At 41.6% G+C, this 23,031-nt stretch overlaps 1 protein-coding gene across 4 annotated transcripts in view; it reads right to left on the reverse strand.

Moving 5' to 3' along the window:
• The window catches only part of simj (simjang), a 501,009-nt gene that overhangs the window by 428,846 nt on the left and 49,132 nt on the right, over positions 1 to 23,031 (reverse strand). The window lies entirely within an intron of this gene.

Genomic DNA, 23,031 nt, shown 5'->3' on the forward strand with positions numbered 1-23,031 from the left:
TAGTCACCAATAGGTATGAAAACTACCCTGTACTAAAGCACTCATCAACAGCTTTCATTTGATATCCATATTGTATAAACACAATCTAGGGGTACCCGGGTCCACGTTTTGACCTATATCTCGAGACCCTAGTCACCAATAGTTTAAAAACCCCTGTAGTACTAAAGCACTCATCAACAGCTTTCATTTGATATCCATATTGTATAAACACATTCTAGGGGTGCCCGGGTCCACGTTTTGGCCTAAATCTCGAGACCCTAGTCACCAATAGGTATTAAAATTACTCTGTACTAAAGCACGCATCAACAGCTTTCATTTGATATCCCCACATTGTATAAACACATTCTAGGGGTGCCCGGGTCTATGTTTTCGCCTATATTTCGAGACCTCAGTCACCGAAAGGTATGAAAACTACCCTGTACTAAAGCACTCATCAACAGCTTTCATTTGATATCCATATTGTGTAAACACATTCTAGGGGTGCCCGGGTCCACGTTTTGGCCTATATCTCGAGACCCTAGTCACGAAAATACGAAAAATACCCAGTGTCAAAGTACTCATAAACAGCTTCTATTTGATACCCATATCGTACAAACACTTCCTGGAGTTACCCGGGTCCATGTTTTGGCCTATATCTCGAGACCCTAGTCACCAATAGGTATGAAAACTACCCTGTAGTAAAGCACTCATCAACAGTTTTCATTTGATATCCATATTGTATAAACATTGTCTCGGGGTATCCGGGCCCACGTTTTGGCCTATATCTCGAGACCCAAGACACCCAGCGGTATAAAGCACACATCAACAGCTTCAATTTGATACCCATAATGTAAAAACGCATCCTAGTGTTACCCTGATCCACGTTTTGGCCTATATCTCGAGACCCAAGACATCCAGCGGTATAAAGCACACATCAACAGCTTCAATTTGATACCCATAATGTAAAAACGCATCCTAGTGTTACCCTGATCCACGTTTTGGCGTATATCTCGAGACCCTAGTCACCAATAGGTATGAAAATTACCCTGTATTAAAGCACTCAATAACAGCTTCCATTTGATACCCATATTGTACAAACACTTCCTGGAGTTACCCGGGTCCATGTTTTGGCCTATATATCGAGACCCAGGTCACCCGGTATCAAAGTACTCATTATACAAATCATCCCCGAGGAAAAATACATATATATGTCAATTTTCATAATAATCGGTCCAGTAGTTATTGAGTTAATCGATGACATACATACAAACATTCATTTTTATATATTTCTAATATATTGTTACGAATGTTGGCGGCGCTAAGGGGTACTGCCATCTCTAGGCCGATGCTAAGCAGTGACGTGAATTCACATCAATAACTCAATCATTATGTCTACACATACGCGTGCACACGGCGGAGAAGCAACGCACAAGCACATGCAGATATCTTATCTGAAATGCTCCTAAAGGTATGCAATTGTGATTGTGAATGTGTCGCTCAAACATACAAGCGCATGGGGTATAAGAGAAGCTATCAAAATTATGCATGTAGTTGTAGCTGAGAAATTTATAACTAACTAGTAAGTTCTGGAATTAGAAAATCCTAGAAATATGCAACAAGGAGGTCGGACAGTATAAAAGGGCGACAACAGTGGAGGCGAGAAGTCAGTTTCATTTAAGCTATCAAACAGTTTGGTTCTTATTAAGCAGGCTATAAGTGTTTTGTGAAGTACCTTAATAAAGGCCATTTTTCCATTATTCAATATTGGAGTTATTTATTCAACAGTTTAGTGATTCGAACTTAGTAGAAGATTGCAAATAAGGGAAATTGCAAGTAAATTCGTTACAATTGGTGTCAGAAGAGGAATTGTTGAATAAATTCCGAAGACTTCGAATACAACTTGGACATGGCAAAGTTCAGTGAATTGAAGATCAAGCAACTGAAGGAGTTGGACAGCCGTGGATTGAATACAGCCGGCAATAAACTCGAACTTCAGGCACGACTACGTCAGGCAATGGAATTAGAAGTAATTGACCTGGAAGAGTATGACTTTCATCTTGATGGCGAGGAAACAACAAAAATGGAAGAAACATACGAGAACAGACTTGAACATGATTTTGGCTGCAATATCTGCTCAAACATCGCAAATGTCATCTCAACTGCAATCGCAAGAGTCACGCATAACAACCCGTATAACATCACAATTGGAAGAACAGAAGACATATTTGGCATCTCAACTGGAAGCGCAAGAGACACGTATATCGGAAATGTCGGCACAAATTTCGGAACAGATATCATCGCAGATCTCTGCTCAACTGGAAGAGCAAGAAGGACGTATTTCCTCGAAGTTGGAGGCGCAAGATACTAAAATTTTACAGTTTGAAGAAAAAATCGAGGCCGAGGTGGATGCTTTGAGAGGACGTATCGAGCAGTTGCAACTGAATCGCCCAGCAGTTTCAACGAGTAATCCAAAGGTAAGAACACCATCCTTTGACGGTTCTGTTCCTTTTCAGGTTTTTAAGCTACAATTTGAGAAGACCGCAACAGTGAACAACTGGAATGCTGAAGATAAAGTTGCTGCACTCTTCGTAGCATTGAAAGGACCAGCTGCCGAAATCTTACAGACTATGTCAGAGTACGAACGGAACAGTTATGACGCATTGATGGCTGCTGTAGAACGGCGATACGGAAGCGAACACAGGAAACAGATATTTCAAATAGAATTGCAAAATCGTTACCAAAAAGCTAAGGAGACTTTGCAAGAGTTTGCTTCGGATGTTGAAAGGTTGGCTCATTTGGCAAATGCGGACGCACCCGTGGAATACACCGAGAGGGTAAAAATCCAGAGTTTTATAAATGCATACGGGACGTCAAAACAAAGCGAGAGACATATGCAACCCCAAAACCCACATTCGCAGAAACGGTATCCCACGCACTGACTCAGGAAACAGCGTCACTTTTGAGTAAGCTCGCATAAAAAGCTCATCGCGTGGAAGTGGAAAGGCCAGACTGGGTAGACGCAATTTTGGAAGCATTGAAGGGTGCGCAGCAGAAGAATAATGATGCAGTCAAATGCTTTAAGTGTGGAAAGTCAGGGCATATTGCGCGTTATTGCAACACCAACCCTAACAGTTCCAACAATGTGGGTGGTCGTAAACGCAGAGCAGAAGATGAGCAAATCTCCAAGACCACTCAATCGTTAAACTAAATCGAGTTAGCCGCAAGGGGCGACAGCTGGCTCCCGCAATTGAATGCCCCATTAACTCTATCTCGCAGATTGGAAGAAGATCGAGCAATCTTACTTTTGGAGGACATGTGGATGGAAAGGAACGTTTACTGACTGTAGATACGGGTGCATCTCATTCCATCATTCGATCAGATTTAGTCAACAAAAAGATAAGACAATTGCTTGGAGCTAGATTACATACAGCCACGGGAGAGGACACCCAGGTAATTGGAGAAGTAGAATGTGAAGTAGCAATTGGGAACGTCACGGTACTACACAATTTTATAGTGGCAGATATTGTTGATGAAATCATAATTGGAGTGGACCTTTTAATCAACCAAGGCATCAAGATCGATATGCAAAGCAACACGATAACAACATGGATGTGCCACTTAATTTCGGCTACGCGAGAGGCTACAGCAGTAAACGAGTGCTGGTGGAAAGGAGTCAGCAAATACCACCAAAATCCGAAGCAGTCATCTGGGCAAAGGTTGATGGAGATTGCGGGACAAACAAATTGTGGGTTGTCGAAGCAGCAAACAAATCAGCACTGAACATACTTGTAAGAAAAACCCTGGCTATGACAAAACAAGATGGACATATTCCGGTAAGAGTACTCAATGAGTTCAAGTCACCATTTAATTTGACCAAAGGAGCTATTTTGGGAAGATGCTGAAGAGGCTGAAGTAGTTATTAACTGTGAACAGCTCCAGGAACACGTTTCATCTAGTAATACTGATCTTTCAAATGACATCACGGCATGGACGCAGGGGCTAGAGGAAACCTATCAGAGTAAGGCAAAACAACTGCTCCTAAAGTACGCGAACATATTTCACCAGGATGGTTCCAAACCAGGCCGCACCAATGTTGTGAAACATCAAATTGACACTGGAGACGCGAGGCCGATACGTCAAGCTCCTCGCAGTGTTCCACTGGCGAAACGGGAAGTTGTGAGTCAAATCGTACAATAAATGAGCAACAGCGGCGTAATCGAACCATCAGCTAGTCCATGGAGCTCACTGGTAGTACTTGTAAAGAAGAAGGATGGAAAAATGAGGTTTTGCGTGGACTACCGGAAGTTGAATGACGTTAAGAAAAAGGATAGCTACCCATTGCCAAGAATTGACGACACTCTGGACTCGTTGTCTGGTACGAAATGGTTTTCCACACTGGACTTGAAAAGCGGCTACTGGCAAGTTGAGGTGAAGGAGGAAGATAAAGAGAAAACAGCCTTCAGTGTAGGCGATGGTCTTTGGCAATTTACAGTGAGGCCTTTTGGACTTTGTAATGCACCAGCTACTTTTGAGAGACTCATGGACCAGGTACTGAAAGGTCTACATTGGAAAACATGCTTGGTGTACCTGGACGACATCATCGTATTGGGCAAGAACTTTGATGAACATCTTAAGAACTTGGAGGAAGTTTTCCAGAGAATAGCTGGCGCTGGTCTGAAGTCCCATTGCGAAGTCATATTGGGCACAGTGGAACAGTTTAGAATTGATATCCGGTTGCTTGCATCGAGTATGGGAGAGTGAGGATGGTCAAAGAAAAAAGAAACTGATAGCTGTTCCCAGAAAGAGGATTCCTGACGTGCTCAGCGAGCTGCATAATGGTCCAAGCGGAGGTCATCTTGGAATCACGAAGACGCTCGAGAAGATTAAACAGAGATTCTATTGGGTTGGTTGCCGTCAGTCGGTCACTGAGTGGATTGCGAACTGCGAGGTTTGCAGCAGAGCGAAAGGGCCCAAAACCCGAAGTCATGGCCAGATGAAGCAATATAACTCAGGTGCGCCATTTGAAAGGATCGCTATGGATGTCGCCGGTCCATTACCTACTAGCAACGGCGGAAACAAATATGTACTGGTAGTTATGGATTATTTCAGCAAATGGCCAGAGGTATACCCAATCCCAAATCAAGAAGCGGAAACAGTAGCAGAAGTGTTTATAAACAATTGGGTTTCAAGGTATGGTGTACCAATGGAGTTACATTCTGGCCAAGGCAGGAATTTCGAATCAGCTGTGTTCCAGGAAATGTGTAAATCATTTGGCATTCGAAAAACACTGACAACTGCATTGCATCCTCAATCCGATGGTATGGTAGAACGATTCAATAGAACATTGGAGGAGCACTGCCATCTCTAGGCCGATGCTAAGCAGTGACGTGAATTCACATCACTAACTCAATCATTATGTCTACACATACGCGTGCACGCGGTGGAGCAGTAACGCACAAGCACATGCAGATGTCTTATCTGAAATGCTCCTAAAGGTATGCAATTGTGATTGTGGAAGTGTCGCTCACACATACAAGCGAGTTGGGTAGGACAGAAGCTATAAAAATTATACATGTAGTTGTAGCTGAGAAATTTATAACTAACTAGTAAGTTCTGGAATTAGAAAAGCCTAGAAATATGCAACAAGGAAGTCGGACAGTATAAAAGGGCGACAACAGTGGAGGCGAGAAGTCAGTTTCATTTAAGCTATCAAATAGTTTGGTTCTTATTAATCAAGCTATAAGTGTTATTGTGAAGTACCTTAATAAAGGCCATTTTTCCATTATTCAATATTGGAGTTATTTATTCAACAGTTTAGTGATTCGAACTTAGTAGAAGATTGCAAATAAGGGAAATTGCAAGTAAATTCGTTACAATATATTAATTCAATTTTATATATGCCTTTCGTGGGAAAGGTTACTGCATTTGCAGATGATCTTGCTATAGCCTATGGCTCGTCGAATACTTTGGATGTGGTAGCCAACATAAACCACGATGTACATCTTTTAAGATCCTGGTTCGCTAAACACAATCTCGTGGTCAGCAATAAAACCAAGCTTATGTTTTTTAGTTTGAATGCAAGAAAATTTGCAGATGTAAATATTGTTTTTCATTCCGCGATTTGTGACCGCTTTGCACTTCACGAGGACTTGTGCAAGAAGTTCCTGCCCGGTACGTTTGATCGGCTTGCTACTTGTAGCAGCAATTGTTTCATGATTGACACTGTTGAGAACTCCCAATGCCTAGGAGTAACTGTCGACCAGAATATGAATTGGGGCTGTCATATATCCCGTCTTAAACAATATCTCCAATCTTCTTTGCTCTGTTTTCATCATCTAAGAAGTTGCTGTTCTAGCTCTACTCTTAAAACGGCCTATTATGCTTTATTTAATTCTAAATTAATGTATGGAATCAGCTGCTGGCGGTCACCGTGGTGTGATGGTAGCGTGCTCCGCCTACCACACCGGATGCCCTGGGTTCAAACCCCGGGCAAAGCAACATCAAAAATTTTAGAAATAAGGTTTTTCAATTAGAAGAAAATTTGTCTAAGCGGGGTCGCCCCTCGGCAGTGTTTGGCAAGCGCTCCGGGTGTATTTCTGTCATGAAAAGCTCTCAGTGAAAACTCATCTGCTTTGCAGATGCCGTTCGGAGTCGGCATAAAATCATGTAGGTCCCGTCCGGCCAATTTGTAGGGAAAATCAAGAGAAGCACGACCCAAATTGGAAGACAACCTCGGCCTTAGATCTCTCCGGAGGTTATCGCGCCTTACATTTATTTTTATTTTTAATCAGCTGCTGGGGAGGCACTACCCTGAGCAAAATTCAACCTATACTTGTTTTGAAAAAATGTGCTATTAAAAAATTATCTAATTTTAATCGATTGCATCCCTCAGGAGAGCTTTTTAGAAGTCTAGCAATTCTTCCAGTAAGAGATCTTTATTATTTTAAAGTTTTAGGATATTTTTTTCGTTAGGTGTGGATACCTACATAGTATGAGATCGGAAACCTATAATCTAAGGACAAACTCATATCCAGCTGTAGTTGTACCTTCCTCACGAACCACACACTCCAGCAAGTGAGAGAGAGAGAGAGAGATTAATTCATTCATTCTTTTCTTACAATGTAACATTTCAACTTAAAATTAACATCATTTAGATTAATACCTATGTAAGAAAAAAAGGTAAAGCATTCTGTAAAATATAATATAATAGTGTGGAATGCTATACATAAATGGAATACAAAACTAGCGTGTGGGGTGAAAATGGCACTTAGATATGCGATTATAATATAAATATGTAATATGCAATATTTACAGATCCAAAGTCAAATTAAATATTAGGGTCCAGCAAAACTTTGATATCGTTATGTGATAGCTCGAGTAGATACGATTTTACATCTTTTAAAAACTTGTGCAAATTTCTTGAGACGTATATTGGCAGGCAGGGCATTGAAAAGCTTAAAAGAGACGATTGTGAAAAACTTACTGTAATGAGTTGTACGATATGCAGGAATGACAACTAGGCCGTGGGTGTTTGCCCTCAGATTATAATTATCCGAAGCTACGCTATGTAAATAACCGCATCGAATGAAAAATATTTTTAATGTCTTATAGTAATACATGTGTTTTATTGGCAGAATTCCAAGTTTTGTAAAAAGCTCCATGGAGTGATGAAATCGTTTAACATTGCAGATTTTTCGGATAACGTGTTTCTGACTAACTAGAAGGGGCTGAATTTTATTAAACGATGCCCCACCCCAACAGCTTATGCCATACTGAAGTTTGGAGTGGATTAGCGCATAATACAGATTCTTGAGGGTTGCATTTGTACAAATGTTTCTAAGATTATAAAAGTGTCGAATCGTACATCACAAATAGGTTTTTAAACGCGAAATGTGTGAAGACCAGTTAAGACTTTGATCAAGAGACACACCCAAATATTGAAACTCCTTAACTTTTTCAATTGTAAAGCAGGAATCGCTACAATGAGCATTGCAATTGAAACAACTCATTGGACAAGATAAGCCATGTAGGGAAAAATACATGCAATTAGTAGAATGGAAAACAATACCTCCGTCAGGCATATCTCTCGCATGTAGATTAAAAAACATCATCTGTGTTTTTTTTTACTTACAGCAAGCTTATCTTAGCAAACCACGCTCTTAGCAAATACACATCATGGTTGATACCTGCCACCAAATCTAAAAAGTTCGTTGAACCGTATGCAATCGCGAGGTCATCCGCGAAGGCATTTACTTTTCCGTAGAAAGGTAATGAAAAAATTGAGTTCAAGTAAACTAAAAACAATATTGGGACTAATACAGACCCTTGTGGCACTCCCATGTTAATTGAGACTGAATTACTTAAACAATCATTGACTCTTACCCTCTGAACTCTTCCTGTTAAGTAGGAACTAAACCAATTATGAATAGACCCACGAAAACCGGCGCAATGCAATTTATCTAGCAAGATTTTATGATCTACCATATCAAAAGCCTTGGTAATATCCACAAATAAGCCAGCGCAATTCTTTCTGTTATCTAAGTCGGCATTTATAAGGGAACAAAAGTTAAGTAACGCATATTCAGTAGACCTTCCTGATCTAAAACCGAACTGCATTGAGCTAAAAAAGTTTGTATTTTCCAGGAACGAAAGAATCCTATTTTTAATCAGTTTCTCAAAAACCTTTGAAATAGAGGACAGCAAAGAGATAGGTCTATAATTGTTTGTCTTTTTTGTTGCCTTTCTTAAAAAGTGGAATGACAATAGCACATTTCAAGTCGGACGGAAAAGTTCCAGAGAACACTCTAGAATTGAAAAGGTGTGCAAGGATATCAATCAAAATAAAAGCCACATTTTTTAAAATCTGGTTTGATATACCATCATAGCCACATGATCTTGAGTTATTCAAGCACTTAATGGTTTTCAAAATTTCTAATCCGGTAAAGGGTTCGAAGAAAAAACTACTGTTCGTACTCGACTCAATAAACTCCGACTCAAGGCATTTGCATGAAGATATCATTGCATAAGTATGCTCAATAGAAGAAAAGTGTTCGTTGAAAAGATTTGCTACCTCCATAGAGTTAGTACCTCATCACAATTTGATAGGGCAATTGACGTGCCTTTTGTCCTACTATTCCTGTTTAACATACTGTTAATAACATCCCATTCTTTCTTTGAATTACCCTGAGAAGCAATAAACTTATTGCGATAAAAATTATCACGTTGCAAGCGAACTTCTTTTTTCACGGGGTTACACAAGACAGCATAGTGTCTACGAAATTTGTGATTTTGAGCATGCTTACTACACTTTCTCGCAAGTTTATTTCTTAGCCTTATCTTAGAAATGAGTGACCCGCTTATCCACGGTTTTAGACTTGTAGCCGATTTACGGGGCTTAAGCGTATAGGTTGAGGCTACGATATGATTTTGTAAGATGTTTGAAAAGTTGCTGTACGCCATGGATACATTAGTCTCATTATAAACTTCTCTCCAGGACTCAAATAAAAGGCTTTCCTTGAGAAGGCTGAAATTGATTCTAATTTTATTCGTAATAGCCTTTTTGTTTAAAACACCCTCCTCAGAAACTTTGTTAATAATCAAGCCAGTCATTTTGTGATCCGTAATATTGAGGTCAAAGTTAAGACTATTAAATGAATGGGTATTAGAATTGGATCGACAAAATAAATGGTCAAGACAAGTAACAGAGACATAACGCGTTGGTTCACATTGGCATCCGACCACCTGCCAATATTTATTTCGCTCGAGCGTACCGCCGACTTCATCGTCACCGAAAAACGCACTTTCATAAACTATAAAAAAGGAAAGTGGGGTGAATACAAATCCTTTACAGACAGCCGCTTTGCTACTCCCGACTGATGCTCGCCAAGGGGAGCGTGCTTTCCGCAAGGTCATTGAATCCGCCTCGGCTTGCTTTATTCCCGTCGGAAGAATTCTCGTTTTCCCGCGGAGGCCGCAAATTTAGCGAGAGAACGCGACCTTATAAGACAGCTCGATCCCGGCGACCCCCAAATAAGGGATATAAACCAACGCATCAGATTGCTTGTGGAGGAAAACATGCGGGCAAAATGGGAGGAGCATCTAAGTAGTTGTAACCTCTCTGCCGGTGTGGGTAAGCTTTGGTCCACCGTAAAGTCCCTATCGAATCCGCACCAAGCAAAACGACAAAATTTTCATTGCGAAAAAATGCGCGAGCCCTCTTTGCCGACAATATATAATGCATTCTACGGTTGGCAAACTTAGACGGAGGGCCAACAGACACGCACATAAACATAAATTCAGCGTGTCCCCAATTACCATCACCGCCAAAGAGGTTGAGGAAGCAATTGGTCACGCTAAACCATCTAAAGCCATGCCGATGCTTAAAAGCCTAGGAAAAGAGGGTTTCAAATATTTAGCGCATGTCTTCAACCTGTCTCTGTCCACCTTTGTCATCCCCGAAAAATGGAAAATGGCCAAGGTGGTCCCGCTACTAAAACCTGGGAAACCAGATAACATAGGAGTCATATCGCCCTATATCTCTCCTATTGCCAGTAGCCAAGGCGCTTGAAGTCATTTTGCTCCCCTATTTCAAAGCAAATTTGCAACTAGCCTGTCATCAGCATGGATTTAGAAAACTTCATAGCACAACCACCGCGCTAAATGCCATTAGCACCCATATAAATTGCGGTTTAAACCAAAACCCCCCACCATAGAACAGTACTCGTTGCGCTAGACTTATCAAAAGCTTTTGATACGGTCAACCATGGCACGCTACTGCAAGACCTGGAAGGGTCTACCCTTCCCCTAAGTCTTAAAAGGTGGATCGCAAATTATCTGGGTGGTCGGCAGGTATCGGTGCAATTTAGAAACGTAACATTAAAACCAAGAAGAAATAAACAAGGGGTGTCCTATCCCACTTTTGTTTAACTTCTACATATTAAAGCTACCTTTGTCACCAGAAGGAGTTACTATCGTTTCCTACGCCGATGACTGCACAATAGGCCTAGCCCCACAGAACGACGAGCTTTGCAACAAATAAATACCTGTTACAGTACCCAGACCGAAGATGAGCTAGAGTGACTCGCGTTTCCCTAGGAAGTGTGCGTTTATCTTCTGCAAGTTTAGGGCATTGTTCTTTGAGTACAGGATTCACCGGGAAATTTCTGACATAGAGGTCCGACGCCTTTTGTTGAGTTCACTTAGGACCTGCTTGTGTTTTTTGGGTTCATACGGCTGTGTTCTCAGGTGCCGTATTTCCTCATAATGCTTACGGAGATGACTCCTTAAGCCCCTGGGCGGTGTTGGCTCATAAATCAGATGTCTGTTGGGATGCCCAGGTTTCTGTACATGGTGTTCTGGGGACATAACAAGACAACCCGTGGCGGTTCTGAGGGCAGTATTTTGGCAGGCCTGTAGCTTCTTGCAGTGAGTAGTCTTTAAGCTTGGCGACCAAATCGGGGTCGCGTAGCATGCAATCGGCTGGCCAATTGCTTTGTAAGTGGTAATGAGCGTTTCTTTATCTTTTCCCCAAGTACTGCCAGCAAGAGATTTGAGGATTTTATTACGGTTCTAGATTTTTGGTACAATTGCGGCTGCACGCGCACCAAAATGTAGATCCTGGCCGAACGTCACACCCAAGATTTTGAGGTGTAAGACAGTCGGTAGCGTAGTGCCATTGACGTGGACGTTCAAAATTGTCAACATTTGGGACGTCCATGTTGTAAATAAGGTCGCCGATGATTCAGTCGGTGATAATGTCAGGTTTCGCGAGATGAAAAAACTGGAGAGATCAGGGAAGTAGCCGTTTATTTTGTTGCAAAGCTCATCGATCTGTGGGCCTGGGCCTGTTGCCATTATTATGCAGTCATCGGCGTAGGAAACGATAGTAACTCCTTCTGGTGGCGAAGGTAGCTTTGATATGTAGAAGTTAAACAAAAGTGGGGATAGAACACCACCCTGTGGCACCCCTTGTTTACTTCTTCTTGGTTTTGATGTTGCGTTTCTAAATTGCACCGATGCCTCCCGGCAACCCAGATAATTTGCGGTCCACCTTTTAAGACATGGGGGAAGGGTAGACCCTTCCAGGTCTTGCAGTAACGTGCCATGGTTGACCGTATCAAAACAACAACAACAACCGTATCAAAAGCTTTTGATAGGTCTAGCGCAACGAGTACTGTTCTATGGTGGGGGTTTTGATTTAAACCGCAATTTATCTGGGTGCTAAGGGCATTTAGCGCGGTGGTGGTGCTATGAAGTCGTCTAAAACCATGCTGATGACAGGCTAGTTGCAAATTTGCTTTGAAATAGGGGAGCAAAATGACTTCAAGCGTCTTGGCTACTGGCGATAGGAGAGATATAGGGCGATATAACTCTCCTATGTTATCTGGTTTCCCAGGCTTTAGTAGCGGGACCACCTTGGCCATTTTCCATTTTTCGGGGATGACAAAGATGGACAGAGACAGGTTGAAGACATGCGCCAAATATTTGAAACCCTCTTTTCCTAGGCTTTTAAGCATCGGCATGGCTTTAGATGGTTTAGCTTGACCGATTGCATCCTCAACCTCTTTGGCGGTAATGGTAATTGGGGATGCGCTGAATTTATGTTTATGTGCGTGTCTGTTGGCCCTCCATCTATCTTTGTCGACCGTAGAATGCATTATATATTGTCGGCAGAAAGCGCTCGCGCATTTTTTCGCATCCGACAACACTTTATCGCCAAAGGCGAAGGAAACTTTGTCATTGTGCCTAGACGGATTCGTTAGGGACTTCACGGTGGACCAAAGTTTACCTACACCGGAAGAGAGGTTACAACCGCTTAGGTGCTCCCCCATTTCGCCCGCTTGTGTTCATCCACAAGCAATGTGATGCGTTGCTGAATATCCCTTAATTGGGGGTCGCCGGGATCGAGCTGTCTTATAAGGTCACGTTCCCTCGCTGAAATTGCGGCCTCCGCAGGAAAGTGGGGCCGAATTTCGGCAATTCTACCGGCGGGAATGAAGCGAGGCGAGGCGGATTCAATGACCTTGCGGAAAGCACGCTACCCTTCGCAAGCATCAGTCGAGATAGGGAGGGCAGCAAAGCGGTTGTCTGTAAAGGATTTGTATTCGTCCCACATTCCTTTTTTAAAGTTTATGAAAGTGCGTTTTTCTGTGACGATGAAGTCGGTGGTACGCTCGAGCGAAATAAGTATAAGCAGGTGGTCGGATGCCAATGTTATCATCGGCTACCAGTTGACGCAGTTTACGAGTTCTGCGCTCACGACTGAAATATCCGGCGAACTGTGACAGCTTCCTACCCTACGTGTGGGGGCGTCTCCGTTAATGGCGCAGAACGTCGTTTCTTCTGTTTGATCCGCCAATATCTCACCCCTACTGTCCGCCCACAAGTTTGAATGCCATAGATCGTGATGGGCATTGAAATAGCCTAAGATAATGCAATTGTAGCCAGTGTGTAAGGCGCTGATATTAGGGCGGTATCCACTGGGGCAGCAGGTGGCAAGAGGGATGTAGATGTTGATGATTTCTAGGTTTGCACCGCCTGACCGAACAGATAAGCCTTGAAGTTCTAAAACACTGTCCCTGCGGCCGAGGACAGGATCAAATATATGATATTGCACAGAGTGGTGTATGATAAACGCGAGGCCGCCTACATTTCCGCTCTCGCGATCTTTTCTGTGGACATTATACCCAGAACAGGTCTGCAGAGCAGATCTTGCGGTGAGTTTAGTCTCTTGAATTGCAGCAATGCGGATGTTGTGCCGCTTCATTAAATCGACTATCTCCGTGATCTTCCATACAACCATCCCTTACACGAGACACACTGACAAGAGTATGACCGTTCTAAAAAGATTATTTTCCGGCAGATGCAGCAAAACCATTTCTCAGGACCGGGGTCAGGAGACGGACCCGGATTGGGTTCGATGCCTTCCCGGAGCAAGAAAATATGGAGCAGTCCCGCTGCAAGGAGCTGCTGGGAGGATGACAATTTGTGGGAGGGACGCAACAAATTAAATGGGGTTACACTTGAATGACAGTCCTTGGTCGGGAAAAATCCCGAGTCGCTCCGGTACATAGAACCGACTGCCTTGGGAACCGACTCTATTTGTCTTAGTGCGTCTGGTAACGAGGGTTCCAGAGCGTATTCTAATATTGGCCGTACCAAAGATATAAAGAGTTTTAGTAATATATGGAAGTTACACGCATAGGTACCATAATACCACGCAACGGCACACCCTACGATCACGTTGCTAAGCGTGTGACTTATTTAGTTCAATAGGATAAAGTCGCTGACGGGCACACGCGCAACCATCGATCAGGTCACCTTACGTTAGTTATGGGAATCGCACGCTATGTAAACATTTTAGTTAGGCTAAGAAGTTATTTAAGTAAGTTGCAACGTATGTTTAGGGCAGTAGTTAATTAGCGTGCAAGTTTTCAAAGAACGAAACAAACAATAAACAAAAATTGTTTCATCTAGTGGCCGTAGACGAAGAGGAGGGAGAAGATGCCTCCAGTGAACAAAAAGGTTCAACAGTTGACCAACTAAATTTTACAATGGGAGCCTCGTGTCCGGCGTACCATATTTAGAGTACGTCACTCAGGGTCAAGGTATATTAGAGTTGTTAGTTGACACCGCGCAATCAAAAACTACATAGCGAGCGCGTAGCTTTAAACACTACCCCAGTGGAAAAACCATTCCACGTAATCTCGGCGGGGGGAAGAATCAAAATCGACAAGAAAGTTTGCGGAAACTTTTTTCAGTTTGTTGGTAGGGATTTGCCGACTAAATTCTTTGTCCTTCCCGGTCTAGAATAATTTGACGGGATGATACTATCTCAGAAATTAAAGCGGTGTTAGATAGGGAGCTCAATACCCTCATCCTTAAACCAGACATCCTTCTGCCTCTTAAGCGAAAGACTGCGCAACAGGTTAACTCCATTAATATAGATATCCCCCTTGACAACTATGTCACCGAACGTACGAAAAGCAAGCTATATGGAATACTAGAAAAGTACGAAACTTTATTCGGTCCAGTCGACCAATCTACGGAAATTCAAACCAACCTCCAGGCTGAGATAAAAACAGTAACCGAAAACCCCATTTACACCAAAAGCTATCCCTACCCCGTCAATATGCGTGGAGAGGTCGAAAGACAAATTCAGGAACTGCTTTCACAAGGCGTCATCCGTCCGTCAAAGAGTCCCTATAACTCCCCCTAAGGATTGTCCCAAAGAAATCCGGCTCGGATGAAGAAAAGAAATGCCGGATGGTCATTGATTTTAAAAGGTTAAACGCCGTAACGGATTCCGATACATATCCCATCCCGGATATCAACGGGACTATTGCTAGCCTTGGCGAAGCCAAATATTTTACCACACTGGACTTACCGTCAGTGAGACATCCCTAAAACGGCATTTTCCACCATGAATGGAAAATATGAATTCCTGCGACTTCCTTTCGGGCTAAGGAATGCGCCCTCTATCTTCCAAAGAATGATAGACGATGTCCTCAAAGAATTTATGGGTCGAAGATGTTTTGTATATATCGACGATATAATTATCTTCAGCAAGGACGAGGCCACCCATTTGGAGGACATCGATAATTCTTTTTAGACTACTAGACGCGGGACTCAAAGTTAACCTAAAAAAAAAACACAGTTTTTAAAAAGAAGCGTTGAATTTCTGGGTTATATGGTAACCTCCGAAGGATTCCTGCCAGATCCTAAGAAAATAAATTCGATCAGAAATCTGTTGCCACCCTCAAATCTAATAGAGCTCAAAAGTTGTTTAGGTTTAACTTCTTACTATAGGAAATTTATTCGGGACTACGCCAAAATTGCGAAACCGCTCACTAACCTCACAAAGGGCGAACACGCGCAAGTTAAGGCTACACAGTCCAAAAAAAGTGCCAATATCACTAAATAGGGACGCCCTTGGGGCATTCGATGACCTTAAGGAAATGTTGACAACCTCAGAAGTCTTAACACTTCCCAACTTCGAAAAAACCTTTAACTTAACAACAGACGTCTCAGACTACGCTATTGGCGCGGTATTGTCGCAGGACTATGATGGTAAAGACAAGCCAATTGCGTTTATATCGAGAAGCTTAACAACCACAGAGGAAGGGTACGCTACAAACGAAAAAGAGATGCTCGCCATCGTTTGGGCGTTAGACAATCTGCGAAATTACTTGTATGGTGCCAAGAAAATACGTATATTCACCGACCACCAACCACTAACTTCCTCCCTCAGCAGTCGCAACTACAATGCTAAGCTGAAGCGATGGAAAGCCCGGATCGAAGAGTACAATTATGAACTCATCTACAAACCCGGAAAATCTAACGTCGTGGCTGATGCCCTTTCTCGTCTAAAAACCCAAGTAAACCAACTGACGGATTCAATGCCGCCCACATCCGAGGTCGGTAGTCAGAATGCAACCATGGGATCAGATTCCGAGACAGTCCATAGCAAAGAACAGGATAACATAGACCTGATCCCCTTCGTGGAAGTACCACTAAATGTTTTCAGAAACCAAATTGGGTTCGGGGGCAGACTTCAAATCTACGAGGAAGCGCACCCTGGACACTCACGCCACTACGTAGGGATAGAAAACATTAGTGAAAACGAAACCAATTAGCATTTTGAAAGAAAAACTGAGCCCAAATGTCATCATTGGTATCAAAATACCGGAAGATCAGTTAGGCCTATTACAGAGAGTTTATTTAGACCATTTTACCAACTATAAGGTACGAATAGCGCAAATCTTTGTGGAGGACATAAGAAATCCAGATAGTGTGTGTGAGGCAATAACAAAGGAGCACAAGAGGGCTCACCGTAATGCCACGGAGAATAGGAAACAACTTCTTGAGCGTTGCTATTTTCCCAAGATGAGCAGTCGAGTTAGGAAATATGTACTGGCTTGTGAGACGTGTAAACTCAGTAAGTACGACAGGGACCCCCATAGGCCAGAATTACAGTCTACACCAATCCCATCGCGACCATGCGAGATCCTTCACTTAGATATATTCGAAATTCAGGGGGAAACATTTTTGAGTTGCATCGATGAATTTTCTAAATTCGCAAAGCTTTTCCACATCAGAAACAAAGGAACCCTGCACCTTAGGTAAACAATAGTGAAACTTCTGCACTATTTCACCACCCCTAGAATTTTAGTCACTGATAACGAACGCGGATTGATTAGCCCTGTTATACAAAGCTTGTTAGAATCTCTAGGAATTCAGCTTTACCGCACCCCAACTCAGAGGAGTAAGGTGAACGGCCAAATCGAGAGATTTCACTCTACGTTACTTGAAATTTTTAGATGCCTAAAGGCGGAGAATGAAGCCCTCAGGACCAAGGAACTTGTTATTATAGCTGTAGATCGCTATAATTATTCAGTTCACTCGGTAACGAACAAAAGACAGACATTTTTTTTTAATCGCTCACAAGCTTCCAACTTCCCAGAACTCCTTGACCAGAGCAGAAAAATGAATATCCAAATTAAAGCACTATTGAGGGAAAAGCAAATGGCTCAGATAAAAAGACACAATAAAAAAAGGATGCTACCGGAGCGTTATGACGAAAAAGACGTCATTTACGTGAAGGATAAGCAAATAAAGGGTAAGCAAAAACCTCTATACAAAAAAGAAATCGTTTCAAAAGACAATAAAGTTCCATTCACCACACTAGTGGGAAAAAAATTCATAAACTCCACATTACAAATATAAAAAGAAGGGGACAAACTACCACCACACAATAAAACAAACAAACATACAAAAAAACATGAAAAGAAATTATAAAAGATCTGGCACCAAGAGTTTATCTAACAAGAGCGGGCTTGTAAGTGGGACAAATCGTGCCTTAGTAGGCTCGTAGTGTCATTGAATTTGACAAATGGCTACACTACTTCCAAACGGGATTCTGGCGATCTCCCCATAGCTGGTTTGAGAAATGTTAACACCTCTGGTCCAGGAGAAAAAAGAAAAATTTGAGCTTATGCGCCTAACCCGCTCAGCAAATATTTATTTAATTCTCTGCGCCTAATCCATAGATGATAAAGAGAAAAGAAAAAGTTGAGCTTATGCGCCTAATCCGCTAAGCAAATATTTATTTAATTTTCTGCGCCTAATCCGTAGATGAAGAAGAAAAAAAGAAAAATTTGAGCTTATGCGCCTAATCCGTAGATGAAAAAGAGAAAAGAAAAAGTTGAGCTTATGCGCCTAATCCCCTAAGCAAATATTTATTTAATTCTCTGCGCCTAATCCGTAGATGAAAGAGGAAAAAAAGAAAAACAAACTTAAGCTTATGCGCTCAATCCGCTAAGCAAAAATAAAAAAAAAAATTTTTTACAAAAACAAATAAATAAAAATAAAAATAAAATTAAAATATTAATCCAAAGAAAGGAAGAAAAACGAAAAAATTGTTAACAATGAAAAAGAAAAAAAGAAAACCAAAATTTTTCACCTTTTTAATTTTCCTAATTTTTTGCTCCTTTTTTATTTTTGAAACCTTTTGTAATAACAGTATAAAGTAAAATTTTTAAATTTTATTTTAATCTTCCCCACTAATCATAATTTGTAAACCACTGACACATTAACAAATTAACATCGCTAGAAAGGCGAAAACCCTAAACTAAAACAGTAACGCTAGTTTAATGATAACCAATCTAATCTTAAGAATTCCGCTTACTAATAATACCTTCCTACGATCAATCAGACCAATTCCAAACGAAAATTCCGTGCGGGTTTTTTTCCCTTCTCCCATTCCTCGTATTCTAAATAAAAATTCCTTGTGAGTTTTTTCACTTCTCCCTTTCCTCCTATTCTAAACAATGTTCGAAAAAGCGGAAACCGGTTATGGGAGAAAAGTAGGTATTATGAATGTGAGGGAGAGGGAGATTTCTCTGCCATTTCATAGGAGTTTTTTCACTGGTTAAATTAAAGGGAATGCATCAAAATAGTTAAAGGAAATTGGTTATTTTAAGAAAGAACACTTATTTGTACAAATTTGTGCTAAAATATGTATTTACATTCTACCACAATATCCTCACTTTTAATACAACAACAACAACCACAATATTCTTCATTTTAAGTCGAAAAATATATCATAAGCAACGGAAGAGCTCTTCGCATATTTGCTGCAGCCATCCAGAATTTGCGCAAGGATTTTTTAAGAAGGCTTAAATAGATTTTGGCATATGGCGAAAGGCGAATTCAACTCGACTTGGCCACCAGAAAATTGCTTTGCAGAATGAATGCAGGCAACTCCGGCGGATTTGTGTTATCCCGACGGTCTTCTTCTTATGCTCCTCTGTTGATGTTGCTGTGACACCAATTCATTACTCATTTCAGTGAATACCACCTGAAATGCAATAATGTGCATTGTGTATACCTTATTTCTTAATTTCAAACAAATTGGCAACAATAATTAAACTTTACAATTTATTAAACAAAATAAGAAATGCGCAACGAAATTTCAATTGACAAAACAGCTGACTTCGAAAATTCGAAATTCCTATTCCCAAATTATTCTTCTTCCTAAGAGAAAAGAATTGGAGGAATTTTTCCGCGGGAATAAAAAAATCCGCGAGAACAAAATTCCGCGAGAATATTTAGAATTGGTCTGAATAACATTTTTCCTTTTTATTAAATAGATAACCGTAACTTACATAGAACATAACAACTACTAACTACATTAAATTAGAATTAACATCTTGCGTTGCAGATTCCCACTGCTGGCAGCAGCCATCAGCGCACTACACATATTTAACTACAAGGCACCAATAATAACCATCCAGAACGGAGATGGGTGGATCATAGGGGGCTCATTCAAACTCATACACGTCATCGACCTACAAAAATATACCACGATGGTGACTCAAATGTATAAATTAGCAAGTCATCTAATCAAACGAACCGACGAGCAACTCTTAGCCCAGCACTACAGCAACCAAACACTCAAACGACTCGGAGAGTTGATGGGAAGCACAAGCAAGACTAGAGTCACCCGATCCATGGACTGGATTGGGTCAGCATGGAAATGGCTGGCAGGATCGCCTGACGCAACAGATTGGAATAACATCCTCCACAGCCAAAACCAGATAATAGCGAACAACAACCATCAATATAAGGTCAATAGAAAGCTATTCACAACCACCGAACAAGTATTGAAACGAATTGAAGAAGTGATGAACCGCACCAACTACGTAGTAAAGGAAACAGAAGGAATCGAATTCGAGCAAAGCGCACTTCGCAACATCGTCCTCGTTCGCGAAGAGGTCAATGAATTTGTGCGAGCATGTCAATTGGCAAAGCGAGGAATCCCATACCAGAATGTAATTGAGGCAATCGAATATGGCCAACCATCGGTCCTCACAAATGGGACACTTCTACTCTACGTCCTATCGATGCCGAAAGTGACGGCCAGTAAATACAACCTTCTGATTACCCGCGCTTGGTAAACAAGTGGACCCACCGTTCGACAGAATGATGGTCAATCAAGAGGAGACATACGGGTTGACGAAGGATTGCATGGTTATCGGCTCATCCACAGTATGCAGCTCCGAGTCCTTGATTGCGCTGGAAGAAAACAGCTGCCTGCCACGACTCTTTAAAAGGTGGGGCTGCTAGTTGTCAATTTATTAGACGAAACGGATCCCATATAGAGCTGGTAAACGAAAACACCATTTTCATTTCAAACTACCAGGGCATAATAAGGAGCAACAATGCCACAAATACTATTTATGGCACATACGTAATTCAATTCAACAACGAGACAATCAAGATTGGCGATCAGGAATTTTCCAGCAATGAAGCTGTTACCGCACATGCCCTCCCAGCCGTACTTTCTAAGATAAAAAACCATACCATGAAAGTCAACTTGGAGTACATCCACGACATCACAATGGAGAATGTTAAGTATCTAGGCTATGTCAATGAAAAAATCAAATTTTCTATCGTTACAGAGGCTATCTCGATTTGCGCAATAGCCCTTATTGCCGAAACGCTGTGGAGATGTTACACAAAGAAACTAGACCTTCCACCGGTTCAAATTCCTACGCATTGGACGGGAAACATTAGCATAAATAGGATCCCCAAAGCTAAATCTGCACCTGAATTTTATCGCTCAGATCCTAGCCTGCCAGTCACAAGCGTCAGTACTAAATCATCACCAGAAGGTCGCAATCACTCCTTACAAAATTTCTCCCCCTCACGCTTTTCGACATTTGATCTACGAGACGCAGATCTTTAAAGGGGGAGGAGTTACACGCATAGGTACCATAATACCACGCAACGGCACACCCTACGATCACGTTGCTAAGCGTGTGACTTATTTAGTTCAATAGGATAAAGTCGCTGACGCGGCACATGCGCAACCATCGATCAGGTCACCTTACGTTAGTTATGGGAATCGCACGCTAAGCAATTCCTGTCTACACGCGCGAGCAGTTCTGGGTAAAGCATGGGAACTGCAATGTAAACATTTTAGTTATGCTAAGAAGTTATTTAAGTAAGTTGCGACGTATGTTTAGGGCAGTAGTTAATTAGCGTGCAAGTGGCACGAATAAAGAAGTTGTGACGTTTAATCTGAAATCGTTTCAATTCACAAGTATCGGAGGACAGTGAGTTCCTCCGCACTTCTAAATTTTTTACATCTCCCCCGAGACGGGAGATAACTTGGATCATCGAATTCTTTAGACCATCTTTTGACGAACGCCAAAGTCCCTTTGGCTCTGTTCACGCAACCTTCTATGTGCAATTTAAAGTCGAGTTTAGGGTCCATCGTAAGCCCAAGGTCTACAAAACTAATGACTTGGTTAATTGTGTAATCATCAATCATATACTCGTAGGATTGGTATGATTTCCTTGTAAAGCACATGAACTTGGACTTCGGCAGGTTTAGTGACATTATATTTACACTACACCATTCGACTAGGCTATTCAGAGCCGATTGTATATTTGATCTATCCACAGGTGAGCGGATGGGCATAAGAAGTTTGACATCATCAGCGTACATTAGCGGCTTGCAGTACTTCAAAACATTTGGAAGGTCGTTACTGAACAGCAGAAACAGCACTGGCCCAAGGTGACTGCCTTGAGGAACACCAGAAGTAACATTTATAGCTTCTGACCTACAGTTATTAAATATATCTGTTTTCTATCCATCAAGTATGAAGATATCCAAGCTGGAAACAAAGGCGGGAAGCCCAAACGATCGAGTTTGAACAGAAGAAATGAATGGGAAACTTTATAAAAAGCTTTACTAAAATCAGTATAAATTACATCAATTAAATTTTTTTTTTATTTATTTATTATTACGGCTGTTTAGGCCTAAAACTTAAACTACTAAGTACAATTCATTGTTATAATCACTTATTTCTATTGAATAAGCTGGCGGCCACCGTGGTGTGATGGTAGCGTGCTCCGCCTATCACACCGTATGCCCTGGGTTCAACTCCCGGGCAAAGCAACATCAAAATTTTAGAAATAAGATTTTTCAATTAGAAGAAAATTTTTCTAAGCGGGGTCGCCCCTCGGCAGTGTCTGGCAAGCGCTCCGATTGTATTTCTGCCATGAAAAGCTCTCAGTGAAAACTCATCTGCCTTGCAGATGCCGTTCGGAGTCGGCATAAAACATGTAGGTCCCGTCCGGCCAATTTGTAGGGAAAAATCAAGAGGAGCACGACGCAAATTGGAAGAGAAGCTCGGCCTTAGATCTCTTCGGAGGTTATCGCGCCTTACATTTATTTATTTTTAAGCTGTTGGAATGCCATGTGATTCCGATCAGCATATTTACTAGCGTGACAAACGGACGAGTCTGGGAGCCCTCGTTTAAGAAAGGCTGGAAAGGACGCGTTTCCAATCCTCCAGTGCTCCCAGCTTAAGGCAACAAAATTTGGAACTTATATTTTTCAATTATATTTGTATTTTAAGCTGTCGGAATGTATTAGTCTCCGATCAACACAGCTAAACATGTCTTTGGATGTTGGAAATTGAAAATAACATGTATCCAATCACCCCTCAACTTTGTTTAGTAAAGACGCTGTCGGAATGCATG

The sequence above is a fragment of the Eurosta solidaginis genome, chromosome 5 (genome assembly GCF_040869045.1).
Source record: "Eurosta solidaginis isolate ZX-2024a chromosome 5, ASM4086904v1, whole genome shotgun sequence".
Taxonomy (NCBI): domain Eukaryota; kingdom Metazoa; phylum Arthropoda; class Insecta; order Diptera; family Tephritidae; genus Eurosta; species Eurosta solidaginis.